This window comes from Apodemus sylvaticus, chromosome 19, assembly GCF_947179515.1.
Source record: "Apodemus sylvaticus chromosome 19, mApoSyl1.1, whole genome shotgun sequence".
Classification (NCBI taxonomy): Eukaryota; Metazoa; Chordata; class Mammalia; order Rodentia; family Muridae; genus Apodemus; species Apodemus sylvaticus.
This window is the reverse complement of record NC_067490.1, coordinates 46,013,958-46,024,812: the sequence shown is the minus strand read 5'-3', so window position 1 is coordinate 46,024,812 and position 10,855 is coordinate 46,013,958.

Here is a 10,855-nt window from a genome sequence, read left to right as displayed (position 1 = left end):
CACTTACCCAAAAAGAACAGCAGGCCGCCACGGGGGAGGAATCTCTCCCACTACAGTAATAGCTTTTTTGGTATGAGAAAGAGAAGTGGCATTTGAGCAATAAAGTGTTGGCAGTTGAGGCTGGGGCAGAAGAGAGGAAAGGGAGACCTCGACAGAGGGACAGGAAGAGAGCAGGGAGGGAGAGCAAAGAGAGCCACACAGTGGTGGAAAAGCAGGTTGAGCACGAGGCTAGCTGAGAGACAGCCCCAGCAAATGGGGCAATGACCTTATGCTCTACAGAAGCCTCTGTGACTTTATTACTGAATCCGGATGGCCTTATGCTATACAGACGTCCCCTGCTCCCGCTTCAGGAGTCGCTGTTCTTGCAAGGATACCGACAGTTAAGCAGGAAGACAGACGTCCCACACGGGGAAGGGTGGAGCACACCTGCTGCTCCCGTCATAGTGGAAACAGGAATGCCTGCTGCTGAGACACCAGGCTTCCGTTGCCTGGGCCAGGTGTCCAAAATCAAACCTCGGCCTTAGTGTTTGCCAGATCAATCACTGTGGAGGTTTACGTCCCCTGTGCTAGCTAGTTTATGTGACTACGGTCAAGCACCTGAATGAAAAAGAAAGATTGACTTTTGCTCATGGTTTTGGGGCTTCTGGCCCACAGTTTCCAGGCCAGGGCTTCTGGTCCATGGCTGGCTTAGTTTCGATGGTGTGTTGTGAAGCAAAAGCACTGTGGTAGAAGGGGGTGGTAAAGAAAGTGCTCAGATTATGGTAGGCAGGAAGGGGTCAAGGCCAAGATACACCTTCCAAAGGGATGTCACCAGCGATGTATTTCTTCATCAAGGCCCCAGCTCCGGTTTCCATCACTGACCAGTGACACCATCAGATTTTGAATACATCATACATGGAGGGATTGATCCTTGGATTCGGTCAGCACCATCATGTTCCGATCACCTCACCATGGTTAGATGCACCACCTTGGCATCAAGGTATCGACAGAGGAGATTTGGGGAGAACAATTCACACGCAATTCTTGTGCCTGTTCAGGATCTCAAACCCTAAAAGATCACCAAGGAGCTGATTCTGACATAACCACACTAGGGTCTCTGTTTTTCAAGCTCCAGCTCCGGGCCCTCCGTGACCCTGATGCAGCAGGACAGGAGGGTGAAGTCCAGAGCCCTCCGCCAGACAAGGTTTTATAAGAACATGGCAAGCAAGCGAGGGGGACTTCCATCCTGGCAAGCATCTATCTAATTGAATGACTTTGTAAGCTGACAGGTGGGTGCTCTGAAGCAAAACCAACAGAACAATCACAAACCGTCTGAGCGTACATCGGGAACAATCAGGCTAATCTTGATTGGCTGTTGCTAGGCAGTAGCTAGGGGGTAACTCTGGGGTATGGGCCAAGGACAAACCATGGGTCCCTCCTGGTACTAAGGTGCAGCTTGGGTTCAACTGCAGGTCAAGTTCTCTGGATCTTTCTCTTTTAAAATGGAGGCCCGTCCCAAGATGGAGTAGGTTTTGCCTCCCACGAACTAATACCCTCTGTGCCTCTTTCCAGAGATGATGACCACAGGGCTATGGCCAGCTAGAATGTAATGTGTGCAGAGGCAGAGACGGCCAGATGTTCCTCAGTCTCACCTTTTCAGCTTGCATTGAAGACAACCTGATTGTTTTCATCTGTCCTTTCGCTGTGTCCAGGGCCGTGCAGGCAGCTTTCTGGTCTAGCATAATCCTCCCAGACACTCCTTCTTGGTCTACTTTTCTGCTCATAGCAACACAAAGAAACACATAGAAACTCGAGGATGACAATGACTTTACAAAGGGAAAGGTACTGGATCTTTAGGCTTCTTTTTGAAGTGCTCGCTTGGTTTTGGACCCAGGACTAGGGACTGAAGTGCATATTTTACATATCAAAGCAGACCTGGCTTCCAGGTTCTCCCACCATCCTTCAGTCCCTACCTGGCATACCCTGCCCCCAACCTGCTCCCAACCTTGACCATTCCAGTCTAGGGGTTGTGTTACCCTTCCCCAGAGGCTCCTCCCTACATAATCCAGACATCGGGGTTCTCTTTCTCTCTTCTTCTCTTTCTCTTTTCTCTTTGTGAGCGTGATCTTTCCTTCTTTCTCCCCCACCCCGTGACTCCCCTGACCTTGGTCCTTGGAGCCAGGGAACTCCCCTGAGAGCAGCTTCCTAATGAACCTGTATTTAACATAATCTAATTTGACTTGAATTGGCTCATTTCACCAGTGGCAGAGAAATAACCTGTCACACATGCTTCTGCCGCAGACTAGACTGTGACATACAGAAGAGGTCAGTCTTATGCCAAGCTCCTGAATTTAGGTTGCTTGTTATAGTAACTTGCATAGGCTATCCTGACTAGTATATGTTCTGCTGTGGGGCAGGTATTAGACATACATGAGCTTCATGGTGCCTATAATGATCTATGACACAAGCTTACTTCTAGCACAGGTTGTCATTAAGTCATCTAAAGGCTCACAACTAGGAAATGCCAGGGCCAAGAACCAAATCCTGGTAGCCCAGGGCCCCAGACCTCCCTGCTTGGCCTTCCTGTTTGTGATAGTTTATGCTTGGGCCAGGGAGTGGCACTGTTAGGAGGTGTGGCCTTGTTGGAGGAGGTGTGTCACTGTGGGTGTGGACGTTAATACCCTGGGTCTAGCTGCCTGGAAGCCAGTATTCTGCTAGCAGCCTTCAGATGAAGATGTAGAACTCTCAGCTCCTCCTGCACCATGCCTGTCTGGATGCTGCCATGCTCCTGTCTTGATGATAATGGATTGAACCTCTGAACCTGTAAGCCAGCCCAATTAAACGTTGTCCTTAAAAGAGTTGCCTTGGTCATGGTGTCTGTTCACAGCAGGAAAACCCTAACTAAGGCACTGTTGTAATCATAATTGGGAACTATATCTATAACTGCCTACTAGTGCAGGGAAACTGATTCCTCTGGCCACTGAGGGATAAAGAGAGAGTGAAGACATAGATCTCCTGGGGACCCTTCCCTATAAAGCTCTAAGTAAAGGCAGAAGCTTATGAGTCTGGCAGGAAAGAACAAGTGAGTTGTTAAAGGCGAGTGAGGAGATACTAGAATGACATCATTGCCATAGTAGGTCTTATTTCTCGGGGCAGGGCTTGCCTCTAAAGACTGCACCCCACATTCTCAGCACGGGCACAAAGCAGTCTCATGAAGACTTAGGACTGGGTGTCATCCTTTTGTCCAATCCAGCTCCGTGTGTAACATGGAGAGCATGGCCTAGCTAGTTTTTACATCAACTTGACACAAGCTAGAGACAACTGGGAAGATGTGGTTATTGTTATTCTGGGAGTTTGCTACACCCCCTATAGCCTTTAAATATCTACTAGGGGTTTCTACCTGGCTGCGGCAGATCTTTTAGCTCCCAAATAAAAGGCACAGGAACCTTGAGATTGATAACAAGCTTTAGAGCACCAGAGCTGGACAGATGTCAGCTTCCTGTGTTATTTTGTTTCCCTGTCAAAATTCCCAAGATATCACTTGCCATATATTGTTTGGGCCGCTCCTGCTCTATCAAGCCAGCCCTCATGGCCATGTGCTTCCAGTCCACCCATGGTGACCTCCTCTCTCTCCTCTCTTCTCCTCTCACCTGTGGTGAGACCTACCTGAGACCCCCAGCCCAGGATACAAAGCTCCACCCACTTCTCTTCTGCTCAGGCACAGGCTGTCTCGCCTTTTGGTTAACCAGGGAATAACTTGGTGAGTAAGGTTTGCATTGTCTTATTTGGTATGCGTGAGAATCTCATCAGAAGCAATCAGATCTTGGAGGCCAGTATTTAGCATTCAACTACATAGTAGACCCAGACCAACCTTGTACAGGAAGAGGAAATCTCTTTTGAAAACGTATCCCGCTGGGCGGTGGTGGTGCACGCCTGTAATCCCAGTACTCTGGGAGGCAGGAGGCAGGTGGATTTCTGAGTTCGAGGACAGCTTGGTCTACAGAGTTGAGCTCCAGGACAGCCAGGGGCTACACAGAGAAACCCTGTCTCGAAAAAAGCCAAATCCAAACAAGAAAGAAAGAAAGAAAGAAAGATAAGAAAGAAAGAAAGAAAGAAAGAAAGAAGAGAAAGAAAGAAAGAAGGAAGGAAGGAAGGAAGGAAGGAAGGAAGGAAGGAAGGAAGGAAGGAAGGAAGGAAGGAAGGAAGGAAGGAAAGAAAGAAAGAAAGAAAAGAAAGAAAGAAAGAAAGAAAGAAAGAAAGAAAGAAAGAAAGAAAGAAAGAAAGAAAGAAGAAAAGAAAGAAAGAAGAAAACGTATCCCACCAGACTGGCCTGTGGCGCATTTTCTTGCTGATGGATTGGACCAGCCTAGCTCGCTGTAGGCAGTGCCATGCCTAGGGTGGTGTCCTGGGGGTGATAAGAAAGCAAGCTGATGATCTATAAAGAGAGAGCCAGTGAGCAGTGGTACTGCATGGCTTTGGCTTCAGCTTCTTGCCTTGAGTTCCTGCGCTACCTGCCTTTGATGATGGTCTGTGATGTAGAACTGTTAACTGAAACAAACCTTTCCTTCCCCAAGTCGCTTTGGCTATGGTGCTTTGTTGTAGCAAGAGAAGCCCTGACTGAGACGGTGGCTTACTCCTCTTTGGTGAGTGACTCCTCACCACATCTGAGTAGCTGTGGTGGCTTAAATAAGAATGACAACCCCCCTTAAAGGAGGAGGAAGGGGGCAGGATCAGGTATGGGAGGAGACAAGGAGATGTACAGAGGGTCAGGAAATTGAACAGAGGTTTGTAGCAATGACGGATGGGGAACTAGGAGAAGAGGATCCCAGGATCCAACACAGATGACATTAGCTGAGATACTCACAAAGGGGAGAGAGAACCTGTAGAGACCATATCCAGAGGTTAGGCACAGCCTTTGGTTGAAGAATGAGGCCACCCACCCTTCTCAAAATTTTAGCCCAGAATTGCTCCTATCTAAAAGAAATACAGGAACAAAGAGTGGAAACTGAAGGAAAGGCCATCCAGAGACTGCCCCACCTGGGAATCCATCCTATATGCAGCCACCAAACCTAGACACTATTACTGATGCCAAGAAGTGCTTGCTGACAGGAGCCTGATACAGCAGTCCCCTGAGAGGCTCTGCCAGAGCCTTAATAATATAGATGGAGATGCTTGCAGCCAACCATTGGACTGAGCACGGGGTCTCCATTGGAAGAGTCGGAGAAAGGACCAAAGGAGCTGAAGGGGTTTGCAACCCCATAGGGAGAACAACAATATCAACCAACCAGAGCTCCCACAGACTAAATAAACTACCAACCAAAGAATACATAGGGGTTACCCATGGCTCCAGCTGCATATGTAGCAGAAGATGGCCTTATCTGGCATCAGTGGGAGGGGAGGCCCTTGGTCCTGTAAAGGCTCAATGCCCTATTGTAGGGGAATGCCAGGGGATAAGGGGAGAGTTGGTGGGTAGGTGGGCGGGGCAGTACCCTCATAGAAGGAGTGGGATGGGGGATAAGATAGGGGATTTGTAGTGGGGAAACTGGGAAAGGGGATAACATTTGAAACATAAATAAATAAAATAACCAATAATAATAATAAAAAGAATGCCCCCCCCCCCAAGGCATTACTGGAGAAGGATTAGGAGGTGTAGCCTTGTAGGAAGAAGTGTGTTGTAGTGGGTTGGTTATATTCTACTGCTAAATATTGGCTTCTCAAGATGTGGTTGCCCCGACAAATCCTCACATAATACCAAGTGATGCTATGTGAACCTAGCATACAGTCATGTGACCTTTGTAGAGGCGATGAATACAAAAGGGTTTTCATGGACTTTAGAGTTTGACCCCAATTTAACTGGTCAATAAAAGGCTAGAGCCTGTGGTTGGGCAGTGGAGGGGGGAAGGTGGGACTTTGGCTTTGGCTTGGGGATCCAGTGAGGGGGTTTCAGGCAGAGAGAGAAGATGTCGTTGGAGGACGTCGCTGTGAAGGGAGATGGATCATGAATACGTGTCCAGGAGAAACAGCAAGTAACAAGGCACTTTATACCTGGGGAGTAAGTTAGAATGGCTCCAAATCTCCCCAGCCCAGGCTTACAGCTTGTAAATAAAATACCTAGATTGTGTGTCTTTTAGACAGCCTAGCTAGGATTATAAATTCATTCCACAGTGTGTCATCAGGGGGTGGGGGTGGGGGATGGGGGTGGGGGGGGATGGGGGGCTCTGAGGTCTCAGATGCTCAAGCTTGGCCCAGTGCCTAGCTTTCTTCTGCTGCCTGCGAATCCAGAACTCACAGCTCCTTCTCTAGCACCGTGTTTGCCTGCATGTCAACATGCGTCTCACCACGACAGGAATAGATTAAACCTCTGAAACTGAAAGCCAGCCCCTACGAAATGTTTTCTTTTATAAGAGTTTCTGTGGTCATGGTGTCTCTTCACAGCAGGTGAACACTGACTAAGAGAGCAGCTTACCTGGGTAACCAAGAAAGCAGCAATTCAATCTAGAGCAGAAACCAACCTAGAAAGAAAAATTCTTCCTGATGATTTCTCCATCTTTCCTAAGGACCTTCGATCCCCACCACAGAAGAGATGGGGCTGTGTTTGTCCCACCAGGCCAGACCGCTGGATCTGGGGAATCTTCTGTGAACTCAGGGGATGGGGAAAGAGGAATTGGGCAGGGATTTGGGCCCTCTGTCTCTCTGACTCACTACTAACCTTTTGCTGCTGACTGTCCTGTCGAGCTCAGAGCCCTGAGACGTGGGAGACAAGGTGAGAAGCTGGCCCGCAGGCTGCAAGTTAGCTTTCTCCTTGCTCTTGCAAATACATTTAAGTTTCTGGAATATAAATTGTATCATTCATCATTATTTTTGTACACCACTTGAATTACTCAGGGTTCTCTAGAGTCAAAGAACAAGTCTCTATATAGTAGGGGAATTTGCTATGACTTACGGTCTGTAGTCCAACTCCCAACAATGGTCAGTAGTAGCTGTGAATGGAAGTCCAAGGATCTAGCAGTTGCTCAGTCCCACAAGGCAAGCAGGTAAAGAAGAGAGAGAGAATCTTCCTTCTTCCAATGTCCTTATGTAGGTCTCCAGCAGAAGATGTGGTCCAGATTAAAGATATATGCCACTTCGATCTGGGACTTGCTTTGTCCCAGATGACCTTGAACTCAGAGATCTCCCTGTCTTAATCTTCTGGGATTCATAGCCACTATGCCTCAAGATCTCCAAGCCAAATCATTGGTCAGAGTTCATTCCAGATATAGTCAAGTTGATAGCCTGGAATAGCCACTACACACTGATCACATTCCTTCCTTCCTTCCTTCCTTCCTTCCTTCCTTCCTTCCTTCCTTCCTTCCTTCCTTCCTTCCTTCCTTCCTTTCTTTCTTCTCTTTCTCTCTCTCTTTCTCTCTCTCCCTCCCTCCCTCCCTCCCTCTCTTCCTTCCTTCCTTCCTTCCTTCCTTCCTTCCTTCCTTCCTTCCTTCCTTCCTTTTTTTAGGCAGGATCTCACAATGTATTCTTGGCTGGGCTGCAACTTGCTGTGTAGAACAGGCTGGCCACAAACTTGCAGAAATACTCCGTGCTGGACTTAAAGGCATTTACCACCACGCTTAGACTCCTTCATATTCCTTAACTGCTCAGTCAGCTGAGGAAACTGACTGCGGCCTGCCAGACCAGTTTACCTTCTGTAAAGAAAATTAAAAATAAAAAAGCCCCAAATCTGAGTTGTGGCTTGCCCATTGACCTCATTCAGTCATGTGACCTTTGTAGAGGGGATGAAGATAAAAGGGTTTTCATGGAACATGGAGTCTGAGTCTACGTGAAGGTCTTTCCTGGTGCTGAGGGATGAAGGAGACATGAAACAAAACAACAACAACAACAACAACAGCAACAACAACAACAGCAAGGCCTGTGTCCTGGGAACCGTTTCCTGTAGCTCCAGCAGGGGCAGGAGGTTTTAGATGACTCAGTATCCACATTGCCTGAATTCTTTGGATAAAAATACAAATTTGGCGGGCTGGAAAGATGGCTCAGTGGTTAAGAGCACTGACTGCTATTCAGAAGGTCCCAAGTTCAAATCCCAGCATCCACATGGTGGCTCACAACCATCTGTAATAAGATCTGTCACCCTCTTCTGGTGTGTGTGAAGACAGCTACAGTGTATTTACATATAATAAATAAATCTTTAAAAAGAAAAGAAAAATTTGGCAATGAACCATGACAATGATATCACTCATCGAAGACAGAAAGTACGTGGTTGCCCAGAAGGCAGTCGCTAAGGCATATTTGAAAAGGCCCACCTCCAGCAGTGAGTTCTTTTCTGTAAACACACGCTAGGCAAGTTAGGTTGGTGGCGCTCAGAAAAGGACACCCATGGTTGTCCCTTTGAAATGCTAAACTAGGGAAGTACCTGTGCCTCTTGTTTACCTCTGTCTGGAAGTGCTGGAAGAAGCCAGCCCCAGAGCCCTCTGTCTACCTAAAGGCTGGTTTTCCAGTTCACACTCAACTGTGAGTCCCAGAACCACAGAGATTTGCCAACCTAGGAGACCAGGGCGTACAGGAGGAGGGGAAACTAATGTTGACAGACCTGGGTGAACTCTGTCGGGTTTGTTGTTGTTGTTGTTGTTTTGGGTGTTTTTTGTTTTTGTTTTTGACTCTTTCATCTCCCGTGAAGAAGTCCCTTGCTCCCCATAAAACTCTTTCTCTCTTATGAAGGGTGTATTTAAGCCTCAGACACCTCGCCATTCTTGTGTAACGTGCACGAGTTTGTGCATTGGTAGTGTGTAAGAAGCTGTGTCTGCAGAGACTGTCATTGCAATCAGTTCTGTGGAGACTGGTACATCGCAGGTCTAAAAGGCTGGGTAGCTATCTTGGGCTAGTTCTAGCTCTCAGGAACAGACATTCCTTGTCCACCTCTGTGTAGGAACATGTGACTAACAGGTAAAAGCCTTTTGGAATTTACTAACTTTGCAGACCACTGGCTTCCACCGATCCTGGTTTGCCAGCCAGCAACAGCGTCACCTGGTGGTCAAGGAGAGCTGAACCCAGAGTCCCCAGGATCTCAGAACTGAGGCCTTAGGTCAATAGACGGATCTTCCCATCATTCTCAGAGGCGAGCTGAACAGAGCCGAGTCTTTTTCTGTCCGCGTGCTGGCACCACTCCGACTTCGTGTTAACCACCTGCCCGCTCTCCTTCAGCTGCCCAAAGGGGGGCTTCTGTGGAGTCGGCTGCGCCGGAGTCCCGCTCTGCTGCCTCCCTCCTCCTTCCACACTCAGCCAGAATCAGCTGCTTTGCCGGCCCCGAGTTTCCTAAGGCGTTTCCTCCGGGCTCCAGTGGAACTATGCTGGTCCGTTTCGTCCCCGGCTTGGGACTGGCAGTAAAGCGGCCTTACAAGGGACACCGCCCAGCTGTATAACCAAACATTAGATGCCCGGATGAGAAATCAGAGCTTGAAACTTCATCCGGAGCTTGACCAGCCTCTCAGCCATAAATCATATCCTGTTCTGTCATAACAGCAGATCAATAGGACCCCCAGACACTTCACCACAGGGGCTTTAAGCAGCAACTAAAGAGGAAAGAGTTGACTGTAAGTCAACAGCCCACCCCAGTAGGCTCACACCTCCAGCCTCAGCGGGAGGGTCGCATAAGAAAGGAAGCACTTGGCACAAACCTTACTGTCTTGTGTCCCCTGCCCCCACCCACCTCCTTTTGTAGCCCGGGGCCTCCTTAGCTGGATGCAGACTGGATTTCCAGAGCTTTCCACCCAATGCCTCTTTAAAGCGTCTAATTTTAATGAAGAAATCTTTCATCTGCCACCCTGTTTCCAAGAGACAGGTTTGGAAGGAATTTTCACAAGTCACCGAGGCCCTTGGAAATGTTTCCTGGTGGGAAATGTAAGGCTGTAAGACACAAGATGTTCTCACTCTGGGTGAGAGCGGAGGGGCCAAGAGAAGGAAATAAAACGCCCGCCCCCTCCCCCAAATGTTTCAGGAGCCAAGTGGAGAGAGGCTGGAGGTACAAACAACAGGAGAAGAGGGTCGCACCGAAAGTGTAGAAGGGTAGCTAGCTAGCTGAACCAGAGAACAGAATCCTTCCCCGGTGGGGGAGGGGATGCTGGGAGTTTAAGTGAGGAGATGGGGGTTGGGGAATATGCGGGAGGGCCACACAGAAGTGGGTGGGGAACGGCACCCACAACAGGAATGTGAGGCAAAGGCCCTAAATATATACCTACGCACACACAACGGAAGAAAAAACTCAAATGTATCCCCTCTGGAGCTATTTGAGCCAGAAAGGACAAAAAGAAAACAAACAAAAAACCCAAAAACGTTGAACTGAAAAGTTCGTAGCTGAACTGGGGCTGAGCTAAGTACCATTCTGAGCTGGGGCTCCGGGCAGGGAATGATGAGTGTTCAACCACAGCCCTTCCAGAGGTGAGGCTGGGACCGAACATCTCCAAGACTCAGGACTCCCAGGTATCTCCCTTCCCAGCTCTTCCCATCAAGGAAATGGCTTCCCCACACTCACCTCCAGGGGGCGCCATAGCGTTTCCTGTGGCCTGTATGCTACAACCCCACGTGGAGCAATGGAGGCCCCAGGGTAGGCGTTTAGTGCGGCCGGATCCTTCTCTGAGGTTCTCTGGATTCTCTGGACAATCCCCAGCCCCCATCATGTAAGGGATCGGATAAATATATTAGAAACACAGGCGGGGAAAGTTGGGAATATGAGGCCATGGATTTTCCGAGATTGCTGAGCCAACAGATGTGGGGGCGGGGCGGGTAAGAGGGTGAGGCAGGGTAAGTCGTAAGTCATGGACCAGGGAGAGCTATGGGGGTTAATGGAGGTGACTTTGGGAAGAGAGTGGCTTTCCAGGGTCACTAAAAC